General features: G+C 36.9%; 1 long non-coding RNA gene across 2 annotated transcripts; it reads right to left on the minus strand.

Annotated features, from left to right (window-relative positions):
• Positions 1-2840: 2840 nt before the first annotated feature.
• LOC146567281 (uncharacterized) lies at positions 2841-7166 on the minus strand. Of its 2 annotated transcripts, none has more exons than XR_014893896.1 (5): positions 6951-7166; positions 6187-6252; positions 5681-5836; positions 5136-5228; positions 2841-4838 (listed from the first exon to the last, which is right to left on the minus strand). It is a non-coding gene; the product is annotated as an uncharacterized LOC146567281 (long non-coding RNA). The 2 variants fall into 2 exon arrangements; XR_014893897.1 differs by lacking the exon at positions 6951-7166 and adding an exon at positions 6795-6938.
• Positions 7167-18924: the final 11758 nt, after the last annotated feature.

An 18924-nucleotide genomic window follows, 5' to 3' on the forward strand; every position in this document is an offset into this window, starting at 1 on the left:
ACTCACATGTAATGGTTGTTTAAAGGAGTAGTTTGATATTTAGAGGAAGACGCTCATTCGCTTTTCTTGTCAAGAGTAAAAAAGGAAGATGGTTGCCACTCTCATGTCTCTATGATAAATATGCAGCTTGAGCCAGTATTCGCTTAGTTTAGCTAAGTTTACAAACTGGAATTAAAGAAATAACATTTAAAAAAGCTTAATAGTGAGCATAGCCTTCTAAAGATGCAAAACTGACATCGAGCCTCTCGTCTTACTCTCAAACTATTGTTTTTTATGTTGCTATAATAGTTTTAGGTACTTAAAATTGATCACCATTGCCCAAAATTTGATCTGCATCACGACCGCGACAAACATATAGCCACGGCTTTGAAGAGCTACAATAAGTCCTACAGCTAAACAAAATACCAACACAGAGCCCTGATAGAGTCAGTCTGGAACACTGAAGTTAAATTCCCAAAAGCTTTGACTTTCTCCAAAATTTCTGGAACAAGCTACCTGCCAAGTACCCTGAAACCTGTGCTCAAGAAAGAAGGGGCTGTCTAAAAGGAGAATATTGATTCTTTTGGCTTGTTTTTGCTGGTCATTGCAAGGAAAATGCATTAAAACAATGTTTGCAGTGCATTATATAGCTGTCCTTGTTTGTTCGTTTGTTTGCTAAGCTACACTTATGATTTCTGATCTTCTCAGTGCTAAGCTTATTCCTGCCTTTGACCCTCTAATAGATTTTCCACTTGAAAGCAGATGCTTCAGGTTCTTATCTTTCTTTTAAGGAAATTGCACAACAGTGGTAAGTACTCCATCTACAGGGGGGATGGTGGTTGTATTTTCAATTATTTATGAGTTTTCTGCAGTCTGGTAAACAGTTCACAACCACAGTGTTGAATCAATGGCTGTCTGATAGGAACTGAACAATATGAGCTTTTAAAAAGATATTGTTTTGTTGCAGAGCTGGTGCATTGGACTGCACAGGTGCTGCCCCAACCCTACCGGGCCCACAGCTGTATATGTGGCACGTTTACACAAAAGCTCCATTCAAGCCAGCTTACACTACAAGTGTCACAAACAGCACAGTTCCAGCAGCCAATGAGCACCCTAATTACTCCCGGCTGTCTAATCAGATGTCATTCTAGACCAATCATAGCCACTGCCTCAGTTGGCTGTTTTGTATGAGGGAGAAAGAGTAATATATGAGTAGTAAGTGCTACGAATCCTCTGGTTTCTTCATAGACAGTGAATAGGAGGATGACTCAGCATTAGAGCTGCTGTTAGAGGAATACGTGTGACATACAGCTGATAAATCTGGTTGTCCTCATTAGACAAGATGGGATTTTCTGCACCTGCTGCATGCATAGCAGAGATAAAGCTTCATTGTCAATAACATGTTTATGTTTCCAGGCAGGTCTTTTACTTTTTTCAGGTCTTTTCCAGTAAGTTCTTCCTTTTTCATGTTTGTTATGAGATCTCTGTTCCACAATTCATACACGATTTTCATTTAGATTTTGTGAATTAAATCTAACATATTATCACAATTATTATCCCTTTCTGTAAACCACAACAATTATCACTATCATAGTCAGTATTCACTCTGCTATTGGGACACATATATCTATGTACCATACTTGCCTATAATAAAACTCACTGACCTGTGGAATCACTTCTAATCACTAAAGAGAGAATCTTATTCATAACCTGCTTCCAAAAGAATCTCCTATTAGTGCCATTAAATTCAAATACATTCAAATACTGATGTTTCGTATACTTAACTTTACTATCTGGATGTGCAGACCACAAATGTGATGCTATCATCAATATGGACCAAATGTTTCTGGCACTTTGTTGAACTTATGTCATAAAGAATTCAGGCAGTTCTGAAGGAACAGAAGAGCCTAGCAAAGTGCACTTAGAAATGGCAACTATTTATTGTAAAACTTTAACATTGTTGAACTATCCCCTGATGTTTCTTCACCTTAGCTTTTGTGGTGAATAAACACAGGATTGTAATTTGGAGTGGGTTTTTCCATGGGTAAGCTACTTTTCAAATTCAGCCTGGCTACCTGCTTTCCATTCTGCTTTGTGCTAAGCTAATCCAAAAACCTTTGGCAGAACTTTCACATTTAAAGGTCTGTGTTTTACTGAGTGTGGGTCTAATTATTTTATACGGTGCCTTTCTTACAGCACCTGTTAAAGACTTACTTTCAATCATGCAACGTTTACCTGAAGCAACATTCCCTTGAGTTGTTTGTGGCTAAAGCTTAATGTTTAACGCGCTGTAGTGGGCTCATATCAGCGGAAGTACTGAACACTGTGCCAAAGAACATTAGTGTGGGAAAAAAAGGACAGCCAAAGTTAAAAAGTAAACTCAACTTGTTTACTGTTCTCAGATGATTTCCACATGTCCCCGTTTACAGGAAAACCCACGTCATTTTACTATCATGAGTTACGTTTGTACAAATGAGCAATACTACACTCAAAAAAATGAAACGTTGACTTTAATTAAAATTATTTTGTCAACAGGTTCCACGAAATTGAATTATGTTAGTTTAAAGCAAAAATCTTTAGTTCATCTAATTTAAAAAAAACTACTTAAGATTAACAAGACATATTTAAGACTAACTAAATCAAGTTATGTTGTATGAACATAGATGATATATTTTCAGGTTAGATAGTTTAGATTAGTTACTTCAACACATTTCTTATTTGTGGCAGTAAAATGTTAAATTTAAGTTAGATTAATTCAAATATTATATTTTCAGCCACCTTGTGCTTTATTAATTAGTTTTACATAAATCTATTTTGTCAACAGGTTCCACACAAATGAATTAAGTACATCCAACTTATTTTTTTTAAATTTATTTTATTGCCAACACATTCAGTGAGCATTTGTGTAAACCCAGTCCAAAATAAAACACAACAGCTCATTAGGGTTAGTAATTAACAGTATGTAGACAGATGCAACATCAAGACTTTAAATTAAATGTCTGTATCTACCAGAAATAGAAGAAAAAAAAAAACGCATTGAAGATCACATAACACATTGATAAGATGACACTTGAGTTATGCACATGTGATGCTAGTAAGGTCTGTGAGTGTTTTTTTCTTTTAGTGTCTAAAATGGATAGCAAAGTTGCTATTTGCAATGATTGCTTAGGGTCAGTCCAGTAACACAATGCCAATGAAGTGCTTTCCTTTAACAATGCAAAGTGAAGTGTCCACCTCAACAGCCACAATTTAAAAAAAAAAATGTAACAACAACAACAACAATAACAATAATAATAAATAGTCCACTGATATTAGCAATCAAAGAAAATTACATCACCATCCCAAATAAAACTTTAACAAAACATGCCAACATTATGGTCTAACAATAAAACAGCTTGTCAGCGTTCAGTTTTTTTGCAACAGCACAGCAGTAACCATTTAACACTCGCCACTGTCAACATTTATTTTACCAGTGTTTGGGCAAAAAACTTCAGATGGAAACATTTTAACATGGAAACAATTGTTCGTCTTTAAAAGTCCACAAAATATACATTCATCCTGCATTCCCAACTTGGATGATCTGATATCCTCGTGTTGGTGTTGTTCCCAGACCATCATGAAAATGTTGTTCCAGGTTCAACATTGCAAGTGACCAATCACATTGTTGTGACGTTATTCTATTCCAAGCCATTCATGCATTTATGAAATTCCAATGTTGCAAGGACAATATCAATTCTGCTTACTGTTTATTAAAGGGTTACGGTTAGGGTTAGGGTCAGTTGATCGGCGGACAGAGGCGGTTTCACGCAGCTTAAGTACAGTTTTTTGTTTTACGCCGGTTTTTCCCGAAGTCGCAAAAGTATGACGTCACAACATTCTGATTGGTCACTTGCAATGTTGATCCTGGAACAACATTTAGTATGATGATCTGGGAACAACACCAACACGAGGATATCAGATCAACCTCCTAACTTACCCTTAATTTTAGTATGTATTGCAATTACCTTTACAATGCACACAATGTAACACAAACTGAATATGAACATATTTCCACCTCATAACAATATGCCTTGAACGCTAATATACACACCACCCTTCAACATTTCTGGTGCAGTATCATCTCTCAATTAAATCCTTTAAATCTCAATACTTTTGATTGTCTCTTAGCTTTCAGTCTTGAGGTTAACTGAGATTCAGTGCATATATCCCACCCATTAAGAGTGCACATGCAGAGGCCAGGTCTTCCAGGTCATGCAGGACACACTAGATGGTTATACCCACTGTAGGGTAATTTCCAATAAACCAAGTTCAAAAAAGAAGAGTCTATGGCTGACGCGTGTTCCTGGTTTCCAAAAGAAATGCTTCCAGTTGCATTATGATTTGAAGACTGTTTATTTATTACAAACGGAAGATGTAACAATGAACTCCTTCCTAAAAAGCATGAAAGTTCCAAAAAATAGCAGTTATCCAGAACTAGCTGTGCACACGGTCAGAAAACCGTGAGACTCCTAACCTCTCTGTCCATGCTCCTCCCCTTCCCTCTCACACAGGGTTTCATGCTACTATTGCACTTACATAATTAAAGTGAGAGGTACCCCCTTTTAGGTTCCAATCCCAAAACAGTGACTTAAAATTACTTTATGTAAACACATATATTTTCACATTTATTAATCCTGAAAAGATGACTTATGTAATGAATCTATGAATTATAAAACAAACATGAACTCAATCGTAAATAAAAATATAAAGCAGACGTCTGGCGCTTACACCCACATCGGCTGGAGGAGTGCTGGCATCAGCTCTTTCGATGGTAAAGATAGCAAGGGTAATTTGTTCCAGCTCCCTCTGAACAGCTGTAGCTTAGACACAAAAACATAGAAAAATGGCATCCAGTTTTAAAAAAAGAAAGAAAAAGGGCCAAAGCTACCCTTTAATGACGTAAACACAATATTAGGAACATGCACCCCAGTGCGCCACTATTTTAGACTACAGATTCAACGATAAATATAAATAGTTTGGGTATACAAGAAGATTTCCCAAAACATTTAAACAGGTTCCATGCAAATTACAACAACAACAACATTACAACATGCAACAACATTAGTTATTCAAAATTTGGTTTAATACAGATAAAAAACTAAACTAAAATTACCAACCAATTATTCTTTGAAGAGGATGCTTGGGTCTTCATTCAGGTAAAAAGGTAGTGCCCTGAGGACACACTCCCTCCCCTTTTCAATGGTTTCCTTCTGTAGAGAGTGGCAGAGATACAGGAAGAGAAAACAGATATACTTTAGGATGACAGAAACTCACATTATACGCAAAATGAATGACATATCCACTGCACAGATAGACATGTACACAAGACCAACTAATCATCACATGGACATGAATAGTTAACCTGTTGGGCAGGGTTTCCACCACATTAGATATGTCCATAATGGAGGTAAAGACAAACTAATACATCATCTTTTTTGCATTCAAAACATAACATAAAAACATTCACTTCTGGTTTAACCTAAATCAAGGGATCAGATTTTACATATGTTTAGGTAATTTAAATTTTCCAACGTTTTGAGTACCAAACTTTGTCTTGCTTAATATAAATGTAAGTGCACTGTGCAGCTACCATACACTAGCTGTTTAAATTTGAAAATGATCTTATTAGCCATAATATTTTGCTACCAACAGAATAACGCACCTGTGTGGCTGGGGCCAAAGTTTGTCTAATTTTCTTCCCTGCAACGCCTCCTTTTTTCTTGAAGACTTTTATGAGCTGGTCAGTGTATTGGTCAAGTTGTGTAAAAAGCCTTGGAACATGTGCAGCAGTAGTAATCCTCACATATTCTGCTTCCACCTGAAAATATGTCAACAAACACAACATACTGTACTGTAAATATACATACTATATGTACACATATACAAACTAAAACTAATGTAGTAAGACCTCATTAAAGCTATAATTTTAACACAAACATTTACACAAAATGCTAATGGAGCCATTACAGCTTTTATTGTTATTTATCAAGTTCCAAAAAATATTGATCACAGCTGATCTGAAAAGAATTTCATGCCTCAGGCCCTTGAACTGCAACCTTTACCATGGTTCAGATCTGGAGTAGAAATAACAGGGGCATGGGATGGGTCACTAAAGAAAACTTAACTTATAAAACAGTTTTGTTTTTAAAAGTATAACAGTTCACATACCACATACAAGCTCAGCAATACCACATACACCACATCAGTATAGGAGGGAGCAGGTAAAGGCAGGATCTGAGATTTATAAAGAAAAAAAAAAATTAATTCCTTAATTTCAAGAAGCAAATTATTGTTTGAATTACAACTAAATAAAATACTACTCAGAAGAAAAGCAAGAGATTGACACTGCCATGTGCTAACTTTCTATAGAAGCAATTATCACCAGGTCTGTCGACCTCCATTGTCTGTCCACTCATATGTCTTGAATAATTTTATTAAAAAAATTAAGTGTGTACTTTCACAAACTGTAATTTATAACTACATTGATATGTATAACTCCGCTAGGAAACATGCTGTATTTACAGACCATTTTTACATAATACAGATTACTGATAGAGCAGAACAATGGTGTCACAGTGGCTTTCGCCCTTGACTTTTTGGATTTTAAATGTCACTTTATGCTATCCTTGCTATCCTATTCGATATTTCCGACTCTCGGATTACAGAAAAGGAATCCCAAGAAAGCAAATGGAAAAATAACCCCTTGAAAGAATAACCCCATGAACCCCTGTAGCTAATCCCTTAATAAAACAAAAAACAATAAAAATGTTTCTTACACAGTCCACAAAATAAGCATGTCCAGGACCCAGTAAAACTAATGTAAAACAAGCACACGCAAACGATATAACATGTCTTGTAAGACAAACGCAAAATATAACCATGCTGGACATATAGATACTACACAACATAGTCAAAGAAAAAAGTGGTTTTACCTCTCAAAGAAACAGCAGCTTGGCGCCAAAACAGCCTTTTTCAGTTAAATTTGAAGTCTTGCGCATGAGCAGGCACAAGCCGTGAAACCTTCTTGTTCTGCGCGGTTTCATTACAACTGTTTTTGCATTACTGCCACCTTGTGGATATACAAGGTATATCGATCCTAATTGACTTAACTTAAATGTTATGCGATCAAGTAACACATTAGTATTATGTACGTTGAATAACAGACACAATTACGTAGACTTGATTAGAAAAACATATGTTAACTTAACAAAAACATATATTTTAAGTAAAATGAAAATAAATAATTAATATACACTGAACAATCCACCTCATTCATTTTTTTGAGTGTATGTTAAAGTTTTCGTGAAAATATAACACATTTTAACTCAAACTCTAGCCAAATAAACTTGTCCAAGTCGTAAAAAAGCTGCAAGATAGTTAAACAAACAGCGATATTTTTTGCATTAGCATGTTTGTAAATCAACATAAATAAAATGTTGAGAGGGAAAGAAGAAAACATAGCTCAAACAGGGGCTCCTGATGTTTCATAGTTCAAAACCTTGATGTCACTGTGTGATTACACTACTCACGCCACTCACTCATGTGATTGTGAAAGTCATGGGATATGACAGAGATGTAAACAGTATGTCTCATACAGTCCTAAAAATGTCCTTGTTGGCATGCCCTGCACTTGTCAGAGCTGAGTCCTTTATTCCTCGTGAGCATTTGCTTTTCTTTCATTTGAAATGGTTTCCTTGGCCTTGAATCCCAGCGCTGCTTTTCATTTTTACACAGATTTTTTTAGGATGTCACACAAAGCCCTAAAAACATTCGCCAATAAAATCAAATGTGGTGAAAATAGTCTTTTACGTGAACACGAGCAGTTTTGTGGGTTTGCTTGTTTTTTGATGAGCAATTTGATCGTTGGATCATTGTTTAAATTATGCAAATGCATCACTCAGCCAATGAATAGATGAAAGATGATCAAAGATGTTTTAATATGATTCTTTTTATGGAGGATGATGGCAGTTCAGCCAAATGACACTTGACTGCAGCATCATGATGACTGCCTTCAAATACTGCTAAGGTTGATTTTATGTAGGGATCCATTTCTGTAATTTATGGCACGCTCTACCTATCAAGTGGAACACCTTTACTAATTATGTTATGACTTTTCAGCTTTCTTATCATTATGTGTGAGGGGTTATTGTACATTGCGTCTTTGATAAAGGCAGCAGTTATTGCTGGGCGTAATACAATACAGGGACAGGAAGCCTGTGACTGATCTATCATCTCTGATAACTTGTGATACTGTTAAGAGCATGAATGACTTTATCTGTAAGATAACATAAAAAAACAAGACTTAATCAGGAAAGTATGTTCAAAACACTGCAGGTTATTACAAGCTGTGTTTGAAGGAATATACAGTATGCAGTAGTGCAGTGTCCTCCTAGTGGTAGTTTAAGGCTTTCTCTTCAGTTTTTGCACATTAATAACCAGCAGATGGCGCCCACATGACAGTGAATGGAAGTATAAATAGATTTACCCCCAGTTTCTTTCTTATGTACAGTAAGAAAAAAAGTGAGGAGACGACAGAACCAAGCTTCAGGCTGAAAGATCCAATCTTTGCACCTGCGTCTGACTGAACCAGAATGATTGTATCGATAAAGTGCATCACCTACTTAGCATTTCAGTTAGATGGCTCACTGGAGAATTAAATCAGGAGCTTTCTTCTTATTGTTTCCGCAATACTTGCATGACTATGTTGCTATAGCACCCAGACAAAAGCACATGTCCTTCATCTTTAGTTTGTCTGACACATTTATGAAAAACAAACAAACAAACAACTCTGACAGTACTGAAAAGGAAAATGCATGACGTGACTTTGTCAAAATTCAAAAGCCTCTGATACACTTGCTAATTACATATTTGTGTGCTTTCTGCAGCTGTGAACAAATGGGGGGATTTTGATGCACGACTGCCACTTTGGAATTGCTGTTGTCAAAAACTTGCTTATTTTCAGGTGTAAACAGAGGCAGGAGTTATAAATCCTGAGCTAGCTTGCCCTTGGCTCGTTTTACAGATTCCAGCAGGGTCCACTGAGGTGACAGACATATTTGTCGATAACCGGTCTTCTGGTGGCCGGAGGGGTCAAAGAAAAGTGACTCTCCAGCGCTGAATCCAGAGTGTCTATTACCTGTGAATGAACTTCACTTTACAGGGATAACATGTTTTAAATGCACACTCAGTCTGCTGCTGCTGATAGTCTGAGTTTTTTCATGACAAACAGTTTTAATTGTTACAAAACTTTCTGTCACTCATAGTCGTGGCCAAACATTTTGGCAGTGGCACAAAGCTTGTGTTTCATGCACTTTCATCGCTGTGTCATTATTTATTTCACAAAAACTAAGCCAAAATGGAAAAGTAGACCTTATGATTTAGTAGCTTGGAGAACCGCTTTTAGCAGCAATAGCTTGGAGTAATGTTTTTCTGTATGACTTCATCAGTCTCTCCGTTGTTGTGGAGAAATTAGAGGCCCGCTCTTTATTACAGCATTGCTTTCTTTCTTTGAGGTTTGTCAAAAATCATTAACGCACAGCCCTCTTAAGGTCTCACCACAGCATTTTTATCAGGTTGAGTTCTGGACTTTGAGTCATTGCAAGATCTTTAATCTTTTTCAGTCATTCTGTTGTGGATTTGCTGTGGTGTTTGGGATAGCTGTGCTGTTTGACCCAATTTCAGCCAAGCTTTAGATGTCAGACAGATGTCCTCACATTTGACTCTGAATACTTTGGTATACAGAGGAGTTCATAGTCGGCATAGTGACTAAAAGATGCCCGGGTGCTCTAGCTCCAAAGCAAGCTCCCCTCGACCACTGTGTAGTTGATATGAGGTGTTTGGTTTTCTCCAAATGTGATACTGTGCATTATGGCCAAACATCACCACTGTGGTCTCACCTTTCCAAAGGATAAGTCAGAGGTCTTGTGGTTTGTTCAGATAAAAAGTTAAATATTATATGTTGCTGTTGCTGAGGCTGTATGTTAATAAACATTAAACCTGTTGAGGACCAGATGATTTTATTTTGTTATGTCCTGATATATACAACCTTATAACTGTATTGCTGTCTATTGTTTTATATTATTTACTCTCTTTCTATTAAAAGCAAGATAGTCCCCCTTTGCTGTTAGATGAGCACGTTCATTGTTTTCTACTTAGAGTGTCATTATCATCCCTTTAAAAGTCATTGTTCCTCATAGAACTATTACACTTGACGGTTTACAGGGCAATTTAAATCATGAAACAAGCAAAATGCTAATAGCTTTGGCTATCCGGTAATTGCAGGCAATTACTACAAAAGTTCTCTTGTTATTTAATTGCAGATAATGAAATCACGAGATGATAATTTCAGTGAATATTCATATCAGAAACCCTACTTTGGCTGTCAAGTGGACGAGCTTGACGTCACTACAGTTTTAGTAGAAAAACCTTTCATCTCAGCCTGAACATATCAGTTTAATAATATTTTTTTTATGTGCATTTTCTACATATCCATCAGCCACTTACGCTTGCAGCACATTTAGATCATCATACATTCAAATCTGCGAGTGAAAAACTGAAAGGATCACATTTTTCTTTATGTTCTGCTAATAAGTCAGTTCAACCGCACTGACATACTGCAGTGAGACTCCAAAAGGAGCACAATGTTCATCTTTGCCTGAGTACTTGTGTCTCTCTTGGCTGGTAAAAGCCCCTAAGGTGGCACTGAATCCAGAAAGTCAAACAGATACTTTAAGATCCTCTCCAAGCAAATATACCAGCCTGTGTGTGTGTGTGTGTGTGTGTGTGTGTGTGTGTGTGTGTGTGTGTGTGTGTGCACAGTCTGTCATTATCATCCTGAGCAAACAGAAGGAAAAAAGCTAAACTGAGACATGTTATCCATGTCACGTACCAGAACACAAATTATCAAAGTCCTTGAGACAGAACAAAGTTTGAGGAAATGAATGATAGTACTTTAATAGATTAAAGAGGAATAAAGATGATTTTGCTCTTTAATCAACTTAGAGGTTATTAACAGATCGAGGAGATTACTTGTGTTAAGAACAGTCAATGGAAAATTGAAAATTATGTCTTGTGGGGACTCTCATTCTCTGCTAATTAAAAGTGGAGCCTTTTAGCCTAGGGTTTGAAATAATACGTTACAATTTGCCGGAATAATTCTTTTCATATGTCAATTGTCTTGACTAAAAGCAGGCCGAGGCATTGTTCTGAAAGGTGAGTACACATCAGTGCCAAGGAAGTCAGCTCCAACAAGAATCAGCAGTTTAATGAACATTTTTATTGGAACCTGCAGTTATATGTTTTTCACAGACTATCCAATTATATTATTGTGCGACCAGATCAGTTCATTCAGTCAGTTTATTATTTGGAAATCAAGTAAATTGCTGCCCTACTGAAATTCATATTACACCTTAGGCAAATATACACCTTTTAATTGATTTGGCAATGTTAGCCATTATGTATGAATTCCAGACTAAGGCAGATTTTTAGTGGCTGTTCATACACACTTTGGAAAATGTATACAGTCCTGTGAGAAACTAAGTATACCTTTGCTGCTTCTATAAAAGGTAAGGAGCAACCAGGTGCTGCTAATCAAATGCACTTGATTCATTGATCATCAAGCATCTCTAAAAGCAGACGTTTTGCCAATTTGCTTGTCTGGAACATTCAAGTGTTTGTTAACATAATGCCAAGCAATGATTGTAAAGAAGAAGCCATTGCCGCTCATTAGTCTGGGAAGGGTTATGGGGTCATTTCCAAACAGTCTATCATCAGTCTATCATCCTACAGTCAGAACGATTATTCAGAAGTGGGAAACAATCAACATTCATTATCTTGCCAGGAGTGGACATCTCAGCAAATTCATCCCAAGGTCAGTGAACTTGAAACAACCCAAGCCCTGTAGGCTTCAGTTAGCATGTTAAATATTAAAGTTCATGATAGTAAAATTTGGGAAAGTTTGAACAAGTTTGACTTGTTTGAAGGGTTGCCAGGAGAAAGCCTTTTTTCTCTAACAAGAACGTAGCTGCATAGCTTAGGTTTGCAGTGCCATTTGAAAAACCACAAGAATTCTGGAATAATGTCCTTTGAACAGATGAAACTTGAGCTGTTTGGCCATAATGCACAGCACCATATTTGGTGAAAACCAACCATGTCATTTCAGCACATATCACAGCACATAGCAAAACCTCACACCAGCTGCACAGTATCCTGGCACCTTGCAGTCATTAAGTTAACCGTGTACCCCTCTGTATACCAAAGCCATCTAGAGTCAAATGTGGAACCATGTGGATCATCTGGGTCATGCAATAGGATAATGACTCCAAACACAGCAGCAAGTCTACTACAGAATGTCTGAAAATAAAAAGAAACAAGGTGTTGCAATGGCACAGTCAAAGTCTAGACTTCAACTCTGACGAATGCAGTAGCGGGACCTTATGAGAGTTGTGGGTAACAATCTAGCTATTTAATAACCACACCTCATATGAATGCACATAAAATGTAAAGAGTTTTGCTTCATTACTGCAGGTAAGGAAAAGCAAAGATTTGATATATTGCGCTATAAAATTATATGTTCCCGCTCCATTTAAATATTTCAGTAAGGCATGATGGTGAACGAGCACAAGAGGGCCCTAAAGCTTCAACATCTGAAGGCCATATTAAAGCACCTATACATTCATAGTCACAGCACATGTGTTTTCACTTAATTAGTTCTCTTTTCATCTCCGTATGCATGTGTACAGCTCTTTCGCATTCCTTCTTCTTGCAGCAGTTACAGATAACATTTTACAAGGTTGTCTGTGTCTTTAATTAATATTTTTTGACATCAAATAATCCCCAGCACAGCAGAGGTCTACGTAGCCTTTAACTCTACTTGGCGTTGGTGGAACAGAAAGAACATGAAAACCTTCCAGTTATTCTGACTTAGTATTCACACTTGTCCAACTGTTTGCCTAGTCACATAACTTAGCTACTTTAATTTGATGCTTTGAATTGGTTCAAGGACAACTGAAATCCAATACAAAGTGTGCATAGCTTCTTTCGCTTGAGTATGATTGATTGCATTGATTGTCCTTGGCAGTTTAACTGGAATTTTGCCAGTTATGACAGAATTTGGCAACATTCGCAATGTGAAAAGAAAATCTCCCGAACTAATGTTGTTTATTTTCTTCTTATATGTGGTTCTGTTGTGAGAAATTGTTTAACTTAGTAGATGTGTTTGAAACAGTGATGTAATCGCCTGTTAAAGCCTGATCACAGTATAATAGCAAAAACAGCTCTGCATCAATGGATGCTGGTATTGTTACCACATACAATAAAAGACAGGTCAGAGTGTCTCTCATGAAGCAAAATATATGAATTAAATCTACTGGTCTTTTTTTCTTATGCAATAACATTTGACTGTCAGCTAATCAGGTTAGTGAATGGTTGTAAACCGACTACCCACAGCATCCTGGAGTGTCACATTCATCATATCTCAGTCTCTGATGTCAGCATTATGAACCTATGATACGAGCACTTGACTGTCTGCTCACGTTGCTGGTATGATGAGAAATGGAGCTCAGAGCAGGGGGTCAGGAGTCTGAGTTGTCCTTGGAGTATATATATTTTCTTGATGTTTTTAACTCTTCTTTCTAATATCAAGAATATTTGATTCATTTCATTTTGTTCTAATGATAATGTAAAACTATTCTGTCAGATATTCTAACATGTTCAGGTGCTTAAAAGGAGTGTGACCAGCTAATGATGAATTTCTTGAACATTGACACAACTTTTGATTTTTTTGAACTGCTTTTCAACAAAGAATAGAGAATCTGCACAAAGAGGTCTGCTCTTTGTGCAGATTTTAAGCTTTGCTCTCATCTTTGAGGTAACAAAGAGTCTCTTTCCTCATTAGGATAGAAATGTGTTTCACTGTGTGTGACAGTAGCCTAAGGTTTCTATTGTTAACTCATAATTATGTGACAATGTATTTCTGTTGCAGAATAACAGAAAAGTAATATAACGAGGAGTACAACAAATTACTTTCTCCAGGTAGTAATTTTATGCTCTACCTTTTAAAAAAAAGGTATCAGCAAATATTTAACAAATTACTGTTTTTGTGTCAGAATCCACAAACAAACATTTTTCCTTTACACATGCTAGTCACCAAGCTAATGCATACAGCAATATTATGATGTTGCAACATTTAGCATGCTATTCTACTAGGTTTACTTTGTCCACAAATAAGAGCGCTGGGCTTACTTTCATTCAACTCAGAAAGTTAGCTATGGTAGCCTATTAGTTGCTAACCCTTTAAATAGTAAATTAGCAACAAACATGATTGTGCTGCTCTTCTGACGCTTATTTAATTCAGGATCCAGGGGCGCTTTAGCCTAAACCACAGAGTACACCAGGCCAGTCTGTCACAGAGAAACAGGCAACCATTCATATTCGCATTTGCAGCCTTTTGCAATTATCCTTTTACTTTAAAACAATATACTAGGACTTGGGGGACACAGGTACCTAGGTTTGCTAGGCATTTGACCTTGACCTTCATTGTTAGCGATTGAAAATCTTGAAAAGAAATGACATGAAACTATAGAGAGTAATATTTCATATAAAAGGGCATGGAGAGAGCTGTACAGCGCACTTTTTATTTTTTTAGTATGACACCCAATGTTACAGTGACACAATAACAGGCTGATGTCATCAGATTGTAATAAAAACATAAAACATCACATTTTTAGTAAAGCCCTTGCCCTTCTGACAGGAGTTGTGTCCTCTGTCAGCTCTTGTTTTCATTAGTGATAATGATGAAGATAACAACGCCTGCAGTTCCTTTCGGTATCACGAAATAATCAGGTTACTAATAATCAAACTGCATATTTTGTTCTTGTTTTGTTTGGTTGCTTGATAAAGCAACAGCAGACCTTGCATGCTGTTACATTACGGGTTGAGTACTATGCAAACAGTTACCAATACTGAAGCCCCTCTCCACTGTGTCCAACATATATTTATTGCCCTGGCTGTTGTCCATTACATGTCTTTGGAGGGCATATTTGGCATAACAGGGACTTCACGTACCAAAAGGCAGAACCTGCCACTCGTACAAACCCGACTTGCTGCATATCTATATATACCAAGTATTTCAAAATTGGCCAAAATGGACAATTGGGCAATCAACAGAGCACTCTTGTGGCCAAATACCCTAACTACAGTAGCCAAATCCACCACGTGTCAAAACGCTATGGAGAAAAGTCACATGCTTCTACATATGATTGCTATCAATTTCAGTCAAATCTCCCAAAATACTCAATATCAGGTACATGTCCTATAATGTGATATTCCTAGTGCAAAAACCATGAAGGATGTAAACAATATACTAGAGTATGACGCCGTCTCCTCCTAATTAAACTCATGGGACACGTGTACTTTAGCAAAGATAATCCCACAAGATTTACAGTAATCTTTATATCCATCATATTCACGATATTGGTAAATTGACTCTTATAGAGAGGTTCTGACTTACGTTTTCCCAGAGAAAAAAAAACGTGCCTAATGGTCATTGCACTTGTGGTACTGGTGGACTGTTGTAAATCATGGGACATAACCAAATCCGGCAAACACTGAGAACAAAGTGGAAAACCCGTTGATGCATAAGAAAATTACCTCTATAATCATAAAAATGAAAACCAAAATATGAGGAGACTTTCTGACACATTTTATTGGCATGTCCTGGAAAATTACTGTCCTTCTGTGTGACTACAATTCCATCCATTTGTCAATAATAAAATGTTAGTGGAATTTGAGTGGAAGTTAGTGGCCAGACCAGGGAGCACTAGGATGCTGATTAAAGTTGCTGGCAACAATGTGGGAACCATTATCTGCAAGAGAGGTGAGATGGAACAGCCCATTCAGTAAATGGTGTCAACGACGTGCCAGTTAACCCTGCTTTACTTCAACCTTAATTTCACGAATCTGTCTAGCTGCCTGTCTATTAGCAACCCAAAAGAAAACTCAAAATGAAGAATAAAAACTGAATGCAGTGATTTGCAAAGCTTTGAAAAGGGGTCAGACTCAACAGACAGCGTCAGTACACTGACTGCAGTTTTAAAGGATTAATTGAACAGGCAACTGGAATGATTAGAGAGCAGGTAAGTGACTCGGGAGTGGTAACTGGCTGCTGGCCAAAGTAAATGCAGAGTAGAGAGGTCAGGCAGGTTTCCAGGGAGGTAAGGTTGATCGCTGGGAAGAGTAGGCAGGCAGATGTTTGGCTGAATATTCAAGCTGAGCTCCTTGAGAATGCAACGAGGTCAGAAACTAGAAATGCAAGTAGGAGGCAGACAGAAGCAAGGTTATCAAATGCAAGTAGCTAGAATATGAGGTTAAGAGAGCCTAATTACCACCATGGTTGGCATAGACATTTGGTGAAGATCTGCAGCTTCTCCAGCTACTAGATACTCCAGCTAAAGAGAGCTGAAACAGGTGTGGAATGATAACAAAGAGAGAGTGTCCAGCCTAAAGGTGGACCTGGAAAGCACCAGGCTACAACTCTGCCTAAACTGAGAATGGACTTAAAGAAAATGAGTGAGAGAGGAAAATAACGGAACCAAAACCTCAAACTAAGACAGATATTTTATTCACACTAGAATATAGAAAAGTGTTCAAACTGAGAAAATGTACCATTTTAAGAAAAATATGCATGTGTTTAGATTTTGATGCTTCACACAAATCATTTAAAATACAAACATAAATATCCAGATTTGTATTTGTGAGCTAATCACAGCTTGTAAATGGCTAACCAGACATCAAATAATATACACCAAATGCATATCCCAACATACATGATCATTGTAAACAAAATCACTAAGACAGCCCAAGATCCCATCACATATGTATCACTAATACAATAGATCAAGAAGAGACAGGGTTTAAAATTAACTATATTTTAGCAACAACTGTTGCTGTCTGTTTGAAGATTTTATAGTTTTAATAGTACTTTGAAATTTATTCCAAATCTGTGGGCTTCTACTGATCACACTAAAACTTTAGTTTTTAGTTTATGTTTCTTCCCCCTCAGAAGTTTTTTTGTGAATGAAATTATAAATTAGAAAAAAGTATTTTCTTGAGTCTAAAAACTACATTATGGATCACACAAGAATATGGAAGATGTTACATTCAGTTAACTTTAGAACTTTATAACCATAACAAAAAGAACCAGAGGGAGCATCTACCTTGGACCATGATACGACTCTCATAACGTTCTTTTGTAAAGTCTGTAATCTCTCAAGAAATGTAGCATAAGTATTGCAGCATATTACACTGCAATAATTTTAATGAGGCTCAAACAAAGAAATTGGTATAAAGTAATTAAAGTAAAAATAAACCAACATATTTAGATCACTTAAAATTCAGGCAGGCCCTTTCAGCAGCTGAACTTTACTACTATTAAGCCAATCTGTTAGAATAGCTGCAATATGTGTTTTTGTATTGTGTTGCTGAAATATGCAAGGCCTTCCCTGAAAAAGACATCGTCTGGATGGAAGAATATGTTGCTCTGAAATCCGTATGCATTGCAAGCTGCCAATTCCACAGCCACTAAAGCACCCCTGTACTAGAGATGCAAGTAAGAAGTGAGAGCTCATAAAAAGCAGGATGATCTTTCTCCTCTTTAGTCTAGAGGATGTGGAGTCCATGTTTTTCAAATATAGATTTGTCTGAACACTTTTACCCTTCTCTTTAGTGCATTTTTAATGAGCTCTGGCTCAGAGAAGATGGTCATTTTCTGAATCTTGTTCACATATGGCTTCATTTTTGCATAACAGAGCTTTAACTTGCATTTGTATATAGCATGGCAAATTCAGTTCACAGATAATGTTTTGATCATGGGTTGTTACAAATGCTAGTACCAATATATTAGCTAATAGTTGGCCATTATGTAGCAAAATAGCAACAAATTAATAGAAAAAAATTAATTAAAAGTAGCTTAAATGTCTTGTGCAGTCTAAGTGCAATCAGGCTAAAATCGAAACGTAAAACAGCTCTGGCTAAAATGTGATCACAGCAGTTGGTGATTCAAATGTAGGTCTTTATATTTGATGGATTGTTCAGTGAAGGGTACCAGTAGAACTAAATAATAGCATTTTTAATGGTTGGCACTGTTTTCAGTAAAGGACTACTTTCATATAAGTTAAAAATAGAAAGCGAGAGAAAAACTTTGGAGGATTTTCAATATTCTGCTCTTGTTTCTTTGATATTTTGAATTTTAGTTCATGTAACTCTCGAGTTGAGTCAAATATAACAATTTAATAATATTTGGAAAGTTCTGCAGAATTCTGGAAACTAAAAACGGATCAGTAAGACCAAAGAAAAGCAAAAGCGTTCGAGAGCTACATGTTTGTTCAAGCACAAGCAACAAGTATTTTGCATCTGTCCCTGAAACTCCCTAGAGGAAAGGACACTTTCCATCTCACCATTTGCACTTACGTGATGTGTTTGGAAGATGTCAGACATCACACTTCTTGAATGAGACACTTTGATGCATCATCTCAAAAGAACGCATGTTTTCATTTGCATATGTCACTCTCTGCAAATCACATCATCCTAAACCTTGAGCAGCAAGGTAATTACAAATAAGACCTGACAAGTCGTGATGTATGCATATAAACATCAGTCTCCAGTGTGCCACCATGATACAGGGTGTATAGTCCCCTTTTCCCTCAGTGAGCCAGCCATCCATGACATGCATCACACAGTCACTGGCAGGTGCAGAAATGCTCTACTTTTGATCTCTTCACGGAGTGCCTCTCTATGACTATCTCAAGCTCTCTGCCTTTGATTTATTTGGTGTTACACTGTGGAATCCATCTATTTAAGTCTATCTATTTCATGGTTTTCCTTGTGATTTCAGATCATTGTGGTGGAGAG

Source organism: Mchenga conophoros, linkage group LG9, assembly GCF_057382185.1.
Source record: "Mchenga conophoros isolate Kocher_MC1m ecotype Shallow Benthic linkage group LG9, M_conophoros_male_GT1.1, whole genome shotgun sequence".
In the NCBI taxonomy this organism is placed as follows: domain Eukaryota; kingdom Metazoa; phylum Chordata; class Actinopteri; order Cichliformes; family Cichlidae; genus Mchenga; species Mchenga conophoros.